Genomic DNA, 11,632 nt, shown 5'->3' with positions numbered 1-11,632 from the left:
ATTTTAGGGATGCACAAGCTGACAGGACAGGGGGGAGAAGGGGGCCCAGTTATCTATACATTCCAGTGTGGGTTGGTTCCTGGCACGGCTTAATGGAAGGAGAGCTGACTTCTTCCCCTCCCTTTTGACAAGGGGCCATGATTAATCTACAAAAACCCAGCCGTGGTGTCTGTGACTTGCTACAAGCTTTTAGGTTGCTTAGATAGGAAAATGCTGACTGTGCATATTTATGCCCATGTATGTAAGCATGTGAAGTGACGTACTAATGACGAGATGTATGTAGAAGCATGTTCTTTGTCTGAAAATGTATATAAGGCAGGTCAACGCCTTGATCATCGCTCTGGTTTTTCTTTCGGAAGAGATTCCACCCAGAGTCTTCAGCTGAATATAATAAACCGGACTTTTTGGGCCTCTCAGAAGGATCTCTCTTGTTATCTCTCCCTTCATCTACAACAATAGCACCGAGCCATGGCAACTGAAGTGGTATCGATATCGAAGCGATGTGAGGATGTGATGGATGGATATACTCAAAGGAAACATTGCAAATCTGCCAAATCTGAGGAAATCCCAGTATGCAATTTGCAACTTTCTCAATTCATGCAAAGGGTTGTATTTCCCCCTAATAACCTTCTGCTGATTCTAAGACCCCAAAGGGTAACATCTCGAGTCCAGGTAGGGGCCTTTTCACACACAAATACACAATCCGCATCCATCCAGGTGTACACTCCTTCTCCTGGTCTCAAGTAGCTGCAAGCCCCTTTTCTCTGTATTTTACTCTGTGTGTGTGTGTTAACTGGAAAATGAAGTGCACGAAGCCGATTGGTGGAGCCTGCAAAGACCTGGGGATTGATTTGATACTGTTTCTGTTCTGCTGCTGTAGAACCAGTTTGGACATGTTTCTTTTCAGTGCTGACTGAGTGCCGCTGGTGAAAAGAGCGGTGTACTCAGTGAGGCCTTGCTATTTTTGAGGCCTGTTTGCTGCTGAGAAAAAGAGGGTGAAGAACCAGGACTGTATTCTTTTCTGAAGCAGATTTGTGGATTGAGAAATAACTGTTTATATCGCTTCTCGGCCTTTTGGCTAAGATCAAGTGTGGAGAAATAACTGTTTATGACTGTGGACTTCTGTAAGCAATCAGAGGGACCATTGTAAATGCCACTGTTCTTTTGATTTCTTGGAATTAGTAAAGTTCCTGTATTTTTGTTCTGCAAACCTGAGTGGTACGTTATTGTTCTGCAGGTAACTCTGGATCGCGGGCACATGTAAGAGCTTCCATTTATCATAATCAATCTGTAATAGGAAGCTGATTTCGGCTAGAGCCCATCACAGCTTAACATTTGCAGTTTAGGGTGCAGCTATGCTGTAGAATGAATGCAGTTTGCCATCACTTTAACTGCCCTGGCTCAATGCTATGGAGCCCTGGGATCTGTAGTTTGGTGAGGCACGAGCCCTCTTTGGCAGAAAAGGCTAAAGATCATGTAAAGCTACAACTCCCAGGATTGCATAGCATTGAAACCAGGGCAGCTAAATTGGTGCCAAACTGCATTAAGTCTACAGCAGGGGTCCCCAAACTAAGGCCCGGGGGCCGGATGCGGCCCTCCAAGGTCGTTTACCTGGCCCCCGCCCTCAGTTTTATAATATAATATTTTATATCATTTTAAATAATATAATATATTGTATATACATATAATATTGATAATAATATTATAATGTTATACAATATAATACTAATAATAATACCATATAATAATAGTAATTATATGCTATATATTACATATAATATTACAGTATAGTGGTATAGTATAATACTAATACAAATACCATATAATAATATTAATTATATGTTATATATTACCTATATTACAGTATAGTGGTATAGTTCAATATAGTAATATATAATGCTAATATTGTGCTATGCTAATAATATAATATATTGTATGTACATACAACTGCTCTGAGTCCCCTTCGGGATGAGAAGGGCGGGATATAAATGTAGTAAATAAATGTAGTAAATGAATAAATAATATTAGACTTAAGCTCACCCAAAGTCTGAAATGACTTGAAGGCACACAACAATAACAATCCTAATTAATTAACTATCTCATTGGCCAGAAGCAGGTCCACACTTCCCACTGAAATCCTGATAGGTTTGTGTTGGCTACAATTGTTTTCATTTTTAAATATTGTATTGTTCTTTCATTGTTGTTGTTGTTTTGCACTACAAATAAGACTCGTGCAGTGTGCATAGGAATTTGTTCGTTTTTTTTTTTAATGATAATTTGGCCCCTCCAGAGTCTCAAGGATTGTGGACCGGCCCTCTGCTTTAAAAGTTTGAGGACCCCTGGTCTACAGTGTAGATGCACCCTTAAACAAACAACATAATTCAGCTGGGGATAGTGCCAAATTTAATAAGTGACATTAAATATAAAATACAGAATGATCTGATTGCAAATGCTATGGAGAAGAATAATTTCCAGGACAGTATTATTGGTGGGAAGTTGGGCGTTCATTTTGCTTCCCCAGATGCATATCAGATGCAGTACAAATATTAAAAAGTAGGGAAACGAGGAACCAAGCATTTATATTATTGTTTTCTTCTGAGGAGAGAGGAGATGTCTCCAAGGGTTAAAATCACAGCAGCCAATTTTTCCCCCTTCCTAGAGAGGCCAGGAAATGTTGCAAAGGGAAAATCTTCCTTTTCCACCCCTTCAAGGTTTGGATGGAGAATTCCTTGCTATGTTTTGCTAGATTGAGAGGGAAAATTGGAAGATTGCAAAGGGAAGAATTGCTAGGAGCAAGAAAGCTACAAATGGAGGGTGAGTGGAAAAATTTGATGTTCTGGGAACAAGGGATTTGGGGCATGAAATAGAGGGGTTGGTCCAAGGTCGTGCCATGTAAGTGTGCAATTGATGCAGTTTCACACTACTTTTAACTGTCTTGACTCCATGCAATTGATCCCTGGGATCTGTAGTTTGGTAAAGCACCAGAACTATTAGGCAGAAAAAAATATCTGTAAAACTATTACCCCAATGACTCCATAACATTAAGCCATGGCAGTTAAAGTAGTGTCAACCTGTATTAATTCTATAGTGTAAATGCACCCTTACATGAGGCTACCTAATCAGACACAAGACCTGTTGTGTGCAACCACTTCCCACGTTAAAAAGAGTATCTGCTGCCTTAATCCTATAATACACATATTGCAAGTTTTGGTCAGATGGCGGAGGTGTTGTAAGCTCTAATACAGAGGAAGGAACTGGTAAAAATACCTTTTGTTTGGACTGCTGTGTGTTTTCTGGGCTGTATGGCCATGTTCCAGAAGCATCCTCTCCTGACGTTTCGCCCACATCTGTGGCAGGCATCCTCAGAGGTTGTGAGGCTACGTCAGGAGAAAATGCTTCTGGAACATGGCTATAGAGCCCGGAAAACTCTCAGCAACCCAATATATCTGATGCTAAAAGCTGTTGATAACAACTTGGCACCAATTAACAACAAAAAAGTGCTGGAACAAATGAAAAAGTAAATAAATTATATTGTATTGAGGCGGGAGGTTAAGGAACCCCAGGAAATACCATATATGGGCAGAGATGGCGACAGCTAGCGACCCGGGTGCATAAACTCACAGAAACATGTGACTTCTGGGAAATCATGTGTTTCTGAAGAAATGAAAGCTAAAGATAAACAAACAGCGCATGCGTACGCAGGCGCTCTGAAATGATTTGTGAGCACGGCACAAAAGAGTGCAGCCGGCCTGCTGGTCAGCATTGATTGGGCAGCGTCACAACTCTAAGCCAATGAATTTGCTTGTGGGCGGGCATAACCCGAACCCTGTAGTGTGTATAAATGTTTACTCAGCCTGCCACTGGTCGTTCCCCTGGAGAAGCACTTACTTTGTGCTAGGGGGAACCCTAGTGGCCATTAGCGAAATAAAACTGCTTTCTTGGAATTCCTTCAGTTGTCCGTCCTCCATTCCTCCACTGCACCCAACAAGAACCGCAGCACAAAGGTTCCGCTACATTTTCTGGTGACCCCGACGTGATTTTTCCTATAAGACGGGCCAGGAGATTGGAGACGGATCCCGTTGGCGGGACGGCCTCAACTCAGCGGTGGGGGCCTGAGGCAACTACCGTGAGACGAGAAGGGGCCCCTGAATATTACGACCGGCTGCGGTGCTTGCCTCTGATGCCAACGCCGACTGACGGTGGAAGCTGCAACACCAGCAAGGTTCCATAGAAACCAGCTAGGAGGAAGAGGATCCAGGGAAAAAGCCCAGGGGCGAAGGTTGGTCCGACGTCTACAGAAATCTGGCAAGTATAGGGGTTTGCATGAGATATTAAGGGAACGCCAGCGCTGGGAGGGACAAAAAAAAGTTCCCAGGGAGGTAGAAAGGGGTTCTGTCTTGTGTTTCCTGACGCATGCCATTGAGTGGCCAGGTGCCCAGGCCAGGACAGTCCCCTCTATTAGGCAGGATGGGAGGGAAAAATTCAAAGAGCTCCACTCCCTTACAATGCATCTTAGATAATTTTGGCTCTTTTGCTAACAGAGCCGTAGCAGGGAATCCAAGGGACCTGAGAGATTATAGACTGAGAAATTTGTGTCAGGGAGAATGGCCAGAGTTTGGTTTAGGTTGGCAAGTAGAAGGAACGTGGGATCTGAAACTGATCCGAACAGTGGAAGAATATTGTGCTGTGAATCATCCGAACCAGTGGGTCTATATTGCTACGTGGGAACGGGTAGTTAGAGAAGATCCAGGTTGGGTTCGACAGTGCAGGAATGGCAAATGTATGGTGGTGAAGAAGGAGGGGAAAAAGAAGGAAGTTTTCCAATCCAATGAGGAGGACTACCCAGATTTACAGTTGAGTGTACAGGCTAGACAACAGGAATTATTGCCGCCACCCTTGCCACCGCCCCCCCCACCCCAGGGAACAGCCCCCGGTGCACCTACACTAGGAACGAGACCCCCACCCTACTCTTCGGAGTCAACCGAAGCGGCCAAGAAACACTATCCTAGCCTAGAAAAATATCAGGAGGAAACAAAGGAAAAGAAGAAGTCACAACGGATGCCCAGTGATGCTTCTCCGGCACAAACTCGGAGACATGGAGCTCCGGTGTGGTCTGGTGATTCACCGACCGGACCGGCCCTCCAGATGCCCTTGAGAACGGTGCCTGTGATAAACAACAGGAATGAGATAGTTCAAGCATACCAGGTAGTGCCTTTCAGTAGTAGTGACATTTTGAATTGGAAAAATAATACTCCACCTTATAGTGAAGAACCCCAAGCTATGGCTAGGCTATTGGAAGGGATTATGGCAACCCATAATCCCACCTGGCAAGATTGCAGACAATTGTTGAATATGTTGTTCACATCAGAGGAGAGAAGAGCAGTGTTGAATAATGGGGTAGCCATAGCCCAGGTTGGTGCCCCACAAGATGGTGATGCAGCCGAGTGGGGAGCACAGAGGTTTCCTGTGGAAATAGATCCCCAATGGGACACCGCAGAAGAAGGACATTTGCAGAGACTGAGAGGATTCCAGCGTATATTGGTAGAAGCGGTAAAGAGGGGCCCGCCGCAACCCGTCAACATTGTAAAAATTCAGGGAGTGGTACAGGAAAAATCTGAGTCACCAACAGCCTTTTTGGAAAGGCTGGAGGCAGCATATAGAAAGTATAGCCCGTATAATTTGGAGGATGAAAACGGTAGGAGGGCGATTCAACAGTCTTTTATCAGTCAAGCGGCTCCTGACATCCGGAGAAAGATTCAAAAGCAACCAGGATTTCTAGGAAAGACTATGAATGAATTGTTGGCACTCGCAGATCAAGTTTATATGGCGAGGGACCAGGTAGAAGAAGAGAAGAAGGACAGGAAGAAGAAGCAGGAATACCAAGCATTAGTTACCATGATGGAACAAAGTGCAAGTGGACAGAGAGGAAGAGGAGGATATGCCAGAGGGGGACAAGGAGGAAGAAGAGGGCCCCCTCGGAGGTTAGGTCGAGACCAATGTGCTAAATGTAAGAAGTTTGGACACTGGAAAGGTGAATGCCCAGAAGGAAGAGAAGGAAGTCAGGAAGGACCGAGAGAAAGAGGAAGGCCTGAGAGAGGAAGAAACCCAGGAAGGGGAAGAGGACGTGGGAACTACGTACCTTTTCCTGCAAGAGAGGTGATAGCTGCAGCAGCTGTGATGGAAGAAGAATGGGAAGATATGGATGGAGGAGAGGAATGAGGAAGCCAGGCTCTTGTTTTGTTGGACCCCGGGGAGCCGATGGTCACACTTGAAATCGGGGACCAACAATTGGACTTTTTAGTGGACACGGGTGCCGAAAAATCAGTAGTAAATACAAAAATTAGTCCACCAACTCGGGAAACTACAAAAGTAATAGGGGTGTCTGGGAAGACCCAGAAGTGCCCCTTTCTTAAGGAACGCACCTGCAATCTGGCCGGACATCAGGTCAAGCATAAGATGTTATATCTCCCAGACTGCCCAGTCCCTTTATTGGGAAGGGACATTTTATCAAAATTACAAGCACAACTCCAGTTCATGAAGAATGGACAAATGGAACTATCATTTCCCATGGAAGAGGAATGGAGACTGTTTCAAGTTAGGATTTTTACTGAAGAAATACAATGGCCATGGCATGAGACTCCTTTAGTGTGGGCAGAAGATAATCCTCCAGGATTAGCTAAATATGTTCCACCGGTGGTGGTGGAAGTGAAAAGAGGAATGGGACCCATATGTAAGCCACAGTATCCCGTCAGTCGAGAGGCAGTGCAGGGGATCAGAAAGCATCTAGAGCGACTTCTGCAGCATGGGATATTGGTACCATGCAGTTCCCCATGGAACACGCCCCTGCTCCCAGTCAAGAAACCAGGAGGACAAGGAGAATATCGCCCAGTTCAAGATTTGCGGGCTGTAAATCAAGTCACCGTTCCCCTAACCCCGGTAGTGCCAAATCCATACATCATGATGAGTCTAGTACCAGCATTTGCCAAATGGTTTACTGTATTGGATTTAAAGGATGCATTCTTTTGCATTCGATTGGCCCCTGTATCCCAACCGATCTTTGCTTTCCAGTGGGAATCTCAGCAGTCAGGGCAAAGGACCCAGTATGTTTGGACACGCCTTCCTCAGGGGTTCCGGGACAGCCCGACCATTTTTGGTCAAGCCCTGGCCAAAGACTTACAGGATTTTGTAATACCTAAAGAAGAAGGAATTTGGCTTCAGTACGTAGATGATCTGCTTATCGCTTGCCGGACACTAGGGGGCACTAGAGAGCATACTTTGAGATTACTCAAGACATTGGAAGAAAAGGGTTACAAAGTGTCAAAGAAAAAGGCCCAGTTGTGCTGTCCCACAGTGAAATATTTGGGGTTCCATCTGACCGAAGGAAAGAAGATGTTAGGAGCTGAAAGAAAGGAAGTTGTTTGTGCCATCCCCACTCCCAGCACCCGGCGACAGCAGGATATTGTAGACAGTGGATCCCCAACTACGCCGTGTTGGCTAAGCCACTGTACCAGGCTACGAGAGGTGGAAGAGAAGATCCATTTGAGTGGACAGAAGAATGTCAACAGGCATTTAAGGCATTAAAAGAAGCATTGATGTCATCTCCAGCATTAGGACTGCCCGATTTGGAAAAACCATTCACTCTGTTCGCTGCAGAGCGGGAAGGAACAGCGGTTGGAGTATTGACCCAACCACTAGGTTCATGGCAAAGGCCGATTGCCTACTTGTCAAAGCAATTGGACACAGTGGCTCGTGGATTGCCACCTTGCCTGAGGGCTGTGGCAGCATCAGTAGATTTAATCAAAGAAGCGAATAAATTGACCCTAGGACAGCCACTGACAGTTAAGGTGCCCCATAGCGTTAAGGCACTGTTAGACATTAAGGGACCGCGCTGGCTCACAAGTGAGAGGTTAATGAAATATGAGGGATTGTTGTGTGACAACCCACTGGTGACCCTGGAGACTTGCTCCACTCTGAATCCGGCCACCTTGCTCCCGACTCCAGGAGACACCACGATCCATCAGTGTGCCCAGGTGATGGATGAGGTATTCTCCAGTCGACCGGATTTGAAGGATGTGCCACTAACTAAGGTGGACGACACTCTGTTCACAGATGGAAGCTCCTTTATGGAAAATAATCAAAGACACTCAGGTTATGCGGTTGTTCGGTGGGGGGAGAGACGCTGGAAGCAGAGTCACTGCCCCCGGGGACTTCTGCCCAGAAGGCCGAATTGATTGCCCTGACCCGAGCGTTGGAATTGTCAAGCGGAAAGCGGGTTAACGTCTACACAGACTCAAAATATGCCTTCACCACCCTCCACGCACACGGAGCACTGTACAAGGAGCGCGGGCTCCTCACGTCTGGAGGAAAGTGCGTAAAACATGCTGGAGAGATTGTGGATCTCCTGGAGGCGGTTTGGAAGCCAAGGCAGGTGGCTGTGATGCATTGTAAAGGGCACCAACGTGGAGACGATCCCGTAGTGCAAGGAAATAGGCAGGCTGATCTGGCAGCCAAAGAGGCAGCTAGGCTGCCCTATATTGAACATCAGGTAATGGCCCTACAGGTAGAATTAACTGAACATAACATTACATATACACCAGAGGAAGAAGAATGGGCCTTAAAGGAGAAGGGTCAGTGGTCAGGAGAACTCATAGTGATGCCAGACGCCCGTGTCTACGTCCCTAAGGACTTGGCATGGCACTTAGTCCAACACATGCACCAAAACACACATTTAGGAAAGATGGCATTGGCAAATCTGCTAGGACGACAGTTGTATATCGATGGATTACATAGCCTAACGGCAGCAGCAGCCCGAAGATGCTGGACATGTATCAAAAATAACCCCAGAGAAGGACCCCTCAAGCCACCAGGAGTCCAACATGTGGGTGGGGTACCCTTTGAAGCTTTAGTCACTGACTTTACAGAAATGCCCCCATACAAAGGATACAAATATTTACTGGTGTTCGTGGACACATACACAGGATGGGTGGAGGCTTACCCTACAAGGACTGAAAAGGCTGTAGAGGTGTCAAGAGCTCTAATGAAAGATGTTATTCCCAGATTTGGCATACCCTTAGAAATTGGATCAGATAATGGCCCCGCATATATTCAACAGGCTGTGCAAGGATTATGTAGAATTTTGGGCATAAAATGGAAGTTACATTGTGCATATAGACCCCAATCTTCTGGAAAAGTGGAAAGAATGAATAGGACATTAAAGGCTCAGCTTGGGAAACTTTGCCAAGAGACAGGACTGCCGTGGACGGTGGTTTTGCCTATGGCATTATTAGGAATCAGATGTACACCACACAAACGGACAGGACTCTCCCCTTTTGAAAGACTCTATGGACGACCCCCTTTGAACTTGAAGGGAGCCTTAGAGACAGGAGCTGAGCAACACCTCATAGGAGAGAAACAGACATTGGCCCAGGTTCAGGCTTTGGGCAGACAAATGCAGCAGTTAGAAAAATACATTTCTGAATTGAACCCACCATTCCCTACCACACCTCTACATTGTTTTTCACCAGGTGACGAGGTTCTGGTCAAGGATTGGAAGATTGAGCCATTGGGACCCAAGTGGTGAGGACCCTATGTTGTGCTCCTGTCTACCCCCACTGCAGTGAAGGTGAAGGAGATTAAGCCGTGGATACATTACACCCGTGTAAAACTAGCACCTGAGGAGTGGCGGACGGAGCGAGTTCCTGGTGAGGACCTGAGACTCAGGATCATCCGGCAACTCCCTAAGGGGTCAACAAGGCCATGAAGCTGATCCCTTCGGGTGCAACGGAGCGTCGGTGGTCAAGTATGTCGCAGCATGGCCCAACAAAGGCGCTCTCCGGGAGTTGGTGGCTAGACATTTTGAGAGGAAAAAGTGGGAGACAAGTTATGAGGAGGGGAGGAAAGCGCACTGTGTTTGGTATATTATTTGTGCTGAGTTTTATTCTCTCTTTTGGAAAAAGAGCACATGGGAATTGGATAAAAGAACATGCCAATTATATGTTTGAGCAGCACGGGAAAGAGGTAGCATTAATATATGAACACCCCCTCACCGTAGGGGATTTTTCATTTCTTCCCGATTTAATTGATGAACCACAGATTGTGTTGGAGGGATTGTCCAAGGCTCAGGAGGGTCCACCTACCGTGTTTTCTAGCATACCGCAAAGGATAAATAAAACTCGGTTTCGACGGTTTAGATACCATACCTCCACCAGGGGTTTGTGCTTCTGTTGTGGAGGATCGGGAATATGGAATTCTGAGTGGAAACACTGGGGAACTAGGCAGGCGTTCTTTTCCCGATTAGGAAATTATTCCCATTGTCGAGACCGGTTCTATCTACATGGACGATTTAATACATCTTATGTCTCACGATTAAATCTAACCGCAACCGAGTGGGCTAGCATGTATCCAGATTATCCTACATTTAGTGTGAATGATTCTATCGAGGGCCTAAAATCTTATATGAACATACTGCAACAATTAACCCAACTGAGCCTAGGTAAAAGCCTCTGTCCGTTATGGCAAATTAGGGATCCAAATCTATGGTTTTTCTTTGATAAATGGGCCACAAATTATCACCCCGGCAACTACCAGTGTGTCGGTGTGGGTTATTTGACATTCCCAGTTCAGGTCTTACACAAAAGGCATCAGCGCCTGAAACGGGACATTGTGCAAACAGGCCCTCTAGGACCAGAATGCTCGGATGAGGTCATTATTAACAAGGCCCTGTCAGGTTCAGAAGCCTCCCGTGTAGGAGGAGGCCTGATCACAGGCTTGTTGACCCTGGGTGCTTACCCAGGGATTGTAGCTCAAGCAAATCGTAGAAGTGTTCTAGGCCTGACTTGCCGCCTTGAAAAGTCCATAAATGCCACTGGTAAAATTTTCCGGGAAATCCAGTCTGAAGTAGAAGAAATCAGCCAGATGGCCCTACAGCATAAGTTGGCCCTTGACTACCTACTGGCGGCCAGGGGGGGGGTTATGCGCCATGGTTAGAGGGCGTTGTGTAGTGAAATTTCATAACTTGAATAATACTATTGAAGATGACATCGAGTCATTACAAAAGTTAATTTACAATAATGTCCAGGAGATAGAAGGTTGGTCTCCCTTCTCCTGGGTGACTAGCTGGTTACCCTCAATAGAATGGTTGAAGAACATATTGTTGGTAGGGATTTTAGGATTGTTCATTGTTCTCATAGTTATGTGTTGCACTCCAATAATGATGCAAATGTGTACTAGGTGTGTCACACAATCTTTACCTGAAAAAAAGATAGCCATACTCCAAGCCAAGCGGGATTGGATGGAACCATAATGCTTTGCTTCAGCTTTTGTACATGCGCTTCGCAAAAAGAAAATGGGGGAGTGAGGCGGGAGGTTAAGGAACCCCAGGAAATACCATATATGGGCAGAGATGGCGACAGCTAGCGACCCGGGTGCATAAACTCACAGAAACATGTGACTTCTGGGAAATCATGTGTTTCTGAAGAAATGAAAGCTAAAGATAAACAAACAGCGCATGCGTACGCAGGCGCTCTGAAATGATTTGTGAGCACGGCACAAAAGAGTGCAGCCGGCCTGCTGGTCAGCATTGATTGGGCAGCGTCACAACTCTAAGCCAATGAATTTGCTTGTGGGCGGGCAT

The 11,632-nt window shown here is 45.8% G+C and overlaps 1 protein-coding gene across 1 annotated transcript in view; it reads left to right on the top strand.

Annotated features, from left to right (window-relative positions):
• Positions 1–2,118: 2,118 nt before the first annotated feature.
• Positions 2,119–11,632, top strand: part of LOC103278101 (uncharacterized) — a 32,545-nt gene continuing 23,031 nt past the window's right edge. Inside the window, exon 1 of the mRNA XM_062969303.1 lies at positions 2,119–2,814. The gene's annotated coding sequence lies outside the window, so the exon portion shown is untranslated. The remainder of the gene's footprint in view (positions 2,815–11,632) is intronic.

This window comes from Anolis carolinensis, chromosome 2, assembly GCF_035594765.1.
Source record: "Anolis carolinensis isolate JA03-04 chromosome 2, rAnoCar3.1.pri, whole genome shotgun sequence".
Lineage (NCBI taxonomy): Eukaryota > Metazoa > Chordata > Lepidosauria > Squamata > Dactyloidae > Anolis > Anolis carolinensis.
This window is presented reverse-complemented; position numbering and strand designations above follow the sequence as displayed.